Consider the following 6,208-nt stretch of genomic DNA (forward strand, 5'->3'; position numbering starts at 1 on the left):
GACCTATTGGTTCCTTTTTTGTGCTTTGTAAAGCAGTTTGCAAGAATGTATTAAACATACAGTACATCATAAAATTGTCCTGTGTTCACATACAGTATATTCATCTTTATTAGAAATAAAGAACTCTTTTATACATGTTTTTCTCTTGCCTAATGTGTCAAAGAAGGAAGAGTTGGTAGTCAAATTCCGTTGTTTATCTCCTATTAGTCTTTTATAATTTAACTTGTTATATAAATCTTGTAACGTCTTTGTCATTTGTGTTTTCTTGCTGTTCCTTCAATAAAACAACTTGTTGACACATCCTGTCAGAGCCAAGTATTAGTCATACATAGCAGAGGTCGTGTTTCATCCCATTTCAAGACAGTTTGCCAATTCCCCTGAGGCAGTAATTTTGAATTGGAAAAACGGATGGTACTTATTTCTGATGTCGTCAGAGATTTCTCTTATGTACTAAAGACATTTAGATACACCAATTCCTGCAATGTGTTGCCCAAGTGCTCATTAAAAGGGTGTTATGTGAGCCTGTGCATGTGAGTATGAACAAGTGTATTTGCATAAGGTGTACTTACATGTATATGGTAGATGTAAACTTGAAAAGTCTGCGACACCTGAATAGATTCTTTGTTGAGGAACAACACGCAGCTCAGACTAGCCATGACACATTACACTACTGTACATTGTTCCTGCCTGATTATGCTGGGGCTGCTAAGTGGTAAGCCATGGCTTTTCACACGTATAGTCCACTATAGGGTTGAGGGACTGACCTCAGACTGACCTGCTCACTAGAGCTTAGCCTCTAATTTATGATTAACACATCAGTCTCCTAATCCAGCTCAATGGTCTGGTTTTAACACCCCAGGGGAACACAGAGGAGAGATCATTACTGAAGGTGGATTAGCAATGGGTGACCTATGGCCTTTTTAAGCATAACTCAGGTCCACAGCAATTGTTAACTTCTGTCACAGTCATTGAGAAATTAACAGTATAGTGCACCCTTTCTGTACATTGAGGAATGTCTTGACCAACACCTGCTGAGACTGGCTCCAACTAATGTATAGATCTTTGCTTATGTAAGTATTTTACGTTTAAAGTCACAACACAGCTGCATATTTTTGCAGAAACCCTAATTTGCGCCCATGTTCCTGCTCAACTTAAGGTGACATTAGCACTGTGTCCAGAACAACATTTGCTTTTCCCAAACAGCCATGTCATCTGCTGGTGTTGTTGATCGAGTTACAGGTGGAGCAGCACATTCAGCAAACTCATCAACCTGCAGCTTAATCTGCAGCAAATCCACTGACTGCTGCCGAGGCTCCAACCTCCACCCAGCACAGTGCTAAAACCTTGTCACGAGTGACTTCTACTCCCCTGGGCTGAGGTGCACGTAAACACCTTTTATGATTTGGCTGGATGTCAACACATGGTTTCCAGAATATGTTCCCCTGTTGGCTTGGACTGTTGCCTGAACTGATGGAGTAGTTCAAGAAACCCATCCAAACCTTTTGGCCTGCTTACCAGGAGCTTCTCACGATTGGCGAGGCCTCCCCCCTCTTCTGCTCCTTAGGTCTGCTTCCTCACTTCTCTCCTTCACATATGCATAAACACACTCCCTGAGCACAGAGATACTATTGAGCACGATTTGTGGGCACAGTTTGTGTGTTTTAATGGGCAAAATCAGGCACCCGATCTCACCGCTGGCAGGCCCTGCAGGCTGTGGACTCATGAAGAAATTACTGTCAAAAGCCATCAGGGCTTTAATAGCCTTTGGCCCATCAGCGCTTCCCCCGGCCTTTAGAGGGGCTCTGGTCTGTGGGTAAATAGCTCAAGGACAGCCTGCACCCTGGGACCCTCTCTCTTACCGCTTCCCCTGGTGTGGCCCAAACACCCCAGCGGTCCAGTCAGAACCCCAGAACACAGTTAGACATTACACCCAAGAAAATGAATTGCTGAAGGAGGTGTGACTTGTTAATGGTCAGAGTGCAAAAGAAAAACAAGCACTGTTGTACACGGCTCGGTATGCTCATACAAGGGACCTTTTCATAAACTTTATCTCCCTTCCAAATGATTTCATTTGTTACTAGTACAAGCAGTAAGTTCAGATTTAATATGTGTGTGTGTATATTACATGAGCAAATTCAGTTTATAGAACAGAATGTACATATATTCAGCTATAAACTGTACAATTAGAGGTATTGATAATCCAAATAAAAAGCCTTTGTCCAGACCGCCAAAAATCATAAGTAATGGACCTTCTGCTTCTTCCAATCTGTTGAATTCCATTCAGCTGGTATTATCCTCGTCAGTGCATCTAACATAACTGCTGCTGTTGTCCATGCTGCTGCTTCCTTCCTTAAGATGGACACATACAGCATTACTCATCCCTGCCAAACAGCTAACCACGCAAGATAAAATGTTCTACTTGAGATAGAGTGTCTGCAGTATCAAGGGGAAAGCGAGGGGAACATCATCTTCGGCACTCGTGGGGTGAATTGTGAAGCTTCTCTCATTTATGTGTTCCAGCTGAACGGAGTGGCTGCCAAGTTCGGGATCTGGCCTGACATCAGAATTTCCCGCGGTGATAAAGAGACTCTTGTTTGATAGGCAAAGGCAGAAAAAAATTGTGATACTCAGAGAGTGATATGGGCAATTAGAGGAGTGAAATTCCCAGTAGACAAAAGACAGAGTACTGTATGTGTGAGCGGCCTCCACACATACAAAACACCCTCTAACTGCACACATATGCACATTTGCACATTTAGACAGAAAGTAGATATCTGAATATATGAATTTAACATGTGACTTACTGAATTCAAATGAGAAATAATAGCAGAAATAAAAGACATATTTTCTGTATCCTCACAGACCTTTTTCTTCCAGAATAAGCTTTGCTTTCATTCTTGAATATTTGGGGGGATTAAAACCTCTGGGCCTGGGAGTTGGAGGGTGGGGGGTACTCGTCCTTTAATCTCATTCTCACAGTGTCCACCTTTGACATAGCAGTATCCCATTTGAGCTTGACCAGGGCTGAGAGGGAGTGCCATGTGGATGGGCCAACGGTGGGAGAGTGAGAGGGGGAGGCAATGATGGGCACTGGAGGTAGTGAAGGTTGGAGGGAGAGTAGGAGGGAGGTGGGGGGCTGTCGGGCCTAAACCCAAGGGATTAACAGGGTGACTTCTCTTCTGGAATGTTCCTCTGACAGCCAAGACCCGCCCACCCACAGCTGCCTGCACCAGACAGGTGCATGGCCAAGACAAGGCGGGTGGTGGATGAGTGTGTGTGGGGAAGACAGGGCGGCAGAGGTGGTGAAGAAGAAAACACACTTCCATATGCAAGCACAGACTGATAAGTAGATTTGAGCAGAGAGTTGGGTCTTCAAAAAGAAACCGAGATATTCAGTACACCACAGGGAAACTAGAATCAATACCGTTAATCGTAGAAGGATTGTAGCACATCACAGACCCACTCGGGACTTTTACACACTCACCAAGTCATCTGAATTGACGTAGAAAGGCTCAATAAGGTAGTAAGCTCAATAAAGAGAAAGCTAAACCTAACACAGGAACGTCTCCACTGCTCTGCACACCAGAACAATGTCCATTAACTGTCTGGTCACTTCATCAACATGCTGTATACAAAGCAGGCACGGCAGCATTTGGTGATACACAACAGTAAGCAAGTTCATTTGTCATGCTGTCATCTATGTTTGGGAATGTAGCGGATCTTGCCCCTGCTTGTTGTGCAGTCTAAAGTATGACTTTGTGAAAATGGCAAACAGAAGATTGATTTTCTGCAGTATCATCTCTGTGATGCATTAATTCCATAATATAATTCAATAAATGCACAACAGTTCTGGAAACATCCTCAGGTTGTGCCAAGTAGCAACAAAGGACAATAAACAGTGCTGCTGCTCGACAACAAGCCCTTGTTCAAAAGCAAGGAAAAATCCCTCACACATCTCCCTTTGAAGCCGGTGGGATTCCTGTGTCTGTCTGCGTGTGTGTGTGTGGGTGGGTGGGTGTGTGTGCAATTGTGCCTCTAAGATGTTTGATTGATAGAGGGTCTGTGAAATCTGAGTCTTTGTTTTGCCCTCTCTCCAGTGACCTGCCCTGTCATGTCTCCCATGTTTTGAGAAGCAGGTAGTCTATCCAAACATCTGGTGAATACTGGGGGACAACAGTGTTCAGGTGGTGGGACTCGAGTACCAGAGAGGTCAAAGGTGAAAAACCAGAGGTCACTTTGGCATCCAGGTGGATGTTCCGAAGGAATGCCACCAACTTTTGGTGTCTGAGTTGCCAACAGATACCGCTTCAGCCTCCCTAAGAAAAAAAAACCCTACAAAATGATGTTTCTGCACAGGTGAACCAGTCAAATGTAAAGTGAAAATTGCAAATGTGGTGATATGATGTGTTTGCCCTGAATTACTGAGATCCTTTTACATCTTAGGCAAGAAACAAGGTGGAGATTATGCACATGCACATGTATTTCATGTATGTGTGTTTGTTTGAAATATTCCACTGAAACTACTGATTCAAATTCTTTTTCAACTTTTTTTTTCTCATGTGAAATATCTTGACTACTATCTACTTGATTGGCTCAACATTTTTACAGAAATCACCATTAGGCACACTTCTAATGGCCTAAGATTCCATGGACTTTTGCCATTATGATGATCTGTGCTCATCTAGAATTTTGTTTTAGCTCTTAAGACGTTCACATCAGGACCAAGGCAGGATTCATAGGGATGCGATGTTTTAACGTTCGAAAGAGGGCACTGACCTTTGGAAATGTAGCAACTGTTGATGCACAGCATAAAATGATAAATGGTAAGCACTGATATGTAGTTTTCATCTTTTATATCTTTATTTCACGTTAAGCCATGTTTCATTTTGGGGTAGGGTACAATCATCACTTTTCTATCAGCAAACCAAAAGTGTATACTTATCCAATACTTATAAATCTACATGTGTAAAGAAGCTAAAATCAGGAAATGAAAGATCTCCATACTTGGATCAAACTCTGTGATCTTTCAAATCAAGTCTACTTCAAATCTGTGGTGCCTTAGAGTCTTTGCAGTCACACAGGATGGATTTTCAGTTGGCCGCAGTAGTGAGGAAGATGATGTTGACAAAGCAGGTGTGTCTTTGCCACACCACCATCCAGGCTGTTTTGGGTAGATCATCTAAGCATGTGTGCAGACCACCAGGCAAGGCTTTGTACTTTCCCTAGGAGAGTCTAGTTGCTGAGCTCTGGCTTTAAGCAAGTCCAGGAGGAAGCTGCTACGCGTCATATAACTCTCCTCAGTCACTCACTGCACATATCCAGAACAAAACAGAGGTAGATTGATAGATCACAAACTTGCACGATGCACAAACAAGCCAGAGGAAACAGGAAAGTCCCTCATCAGGCTGACAGTAAACACGTCTCATGATTCGATTCCTCATTAATCAGGCATGCTTTGACAAACTCCACAAATACAACTGAAATATAGTGCTGTTGATTCAGAGGCTATCGGCCTACTGCTTTAAAAATGATCCATTGTTATTTGGCTTAAGTCATAACCTACTGGAGAAAAGTGTGGGTATATCTAAATTCTAACTTGTCACATGAATCTTGAATGTAATATTTACAAGTGAGTGAACATATCTCTTTCCGAACCCCCTTTCCCCCTCTCTAACCCTGCATATGGTTCTCATGCTACTCTAATCTTTCTCCCTCATTCCTTCAGTGTTGAATAAGGTGATTTAATGATTATTAGATCTGCCGAATCCAGCAAAGCTACAAATCTTGAAGGCCTTGTGGTCACATTGTTCAGACGTGAGGAGCAGTCAGCCGCTGTAATCCATGCTGAAATGCCCCTGAAAGAGGCTCTTGTTGCTGCCCTCGCTCCCCTCCAATAGCTGGAAAACGTTAGAAGTCAGGTTACGTGAATGTCCAGTGTCAGAGGGCTGCTTGTATGGCTTTTGTCGTGCATCACTTTATCAGAGAAAAGAGCCGCCCCTATGTCGCAGCTACCTAAGATCTGGAGAACGGGATTGTGATGAGAAGAGGAAAAGCTGTTGCTCCTCGCAAGACTGGTCAATCCAAGTTTTCTTTTTTTTTCTTTGGCAAAAATAGAGGGTAGTTTAACCAGGGATTTATGCCTCAGTAAGTTTTCATATATTCATCTCTAAATGTACAGCACAGGTGTTTTTGCAGGTCTCTTTGGAAA

This window comes from Leuresthes tenuis, unplaced genomic scaffold, assembly GCF_036924035.1.
Source record: "Leuresthes tenuis unplaced genomic scaffold, fLeuTen1.0.hap1 SCAF_8, whole genome shotgun sequence".
Classification (NCBI taxonomy): Eukaryota; Metazoa; Chordata; class Actinopteri; order Atheriniformes; family Atherinopsidae; genus Leuresthes; species Leuresthes tenuis.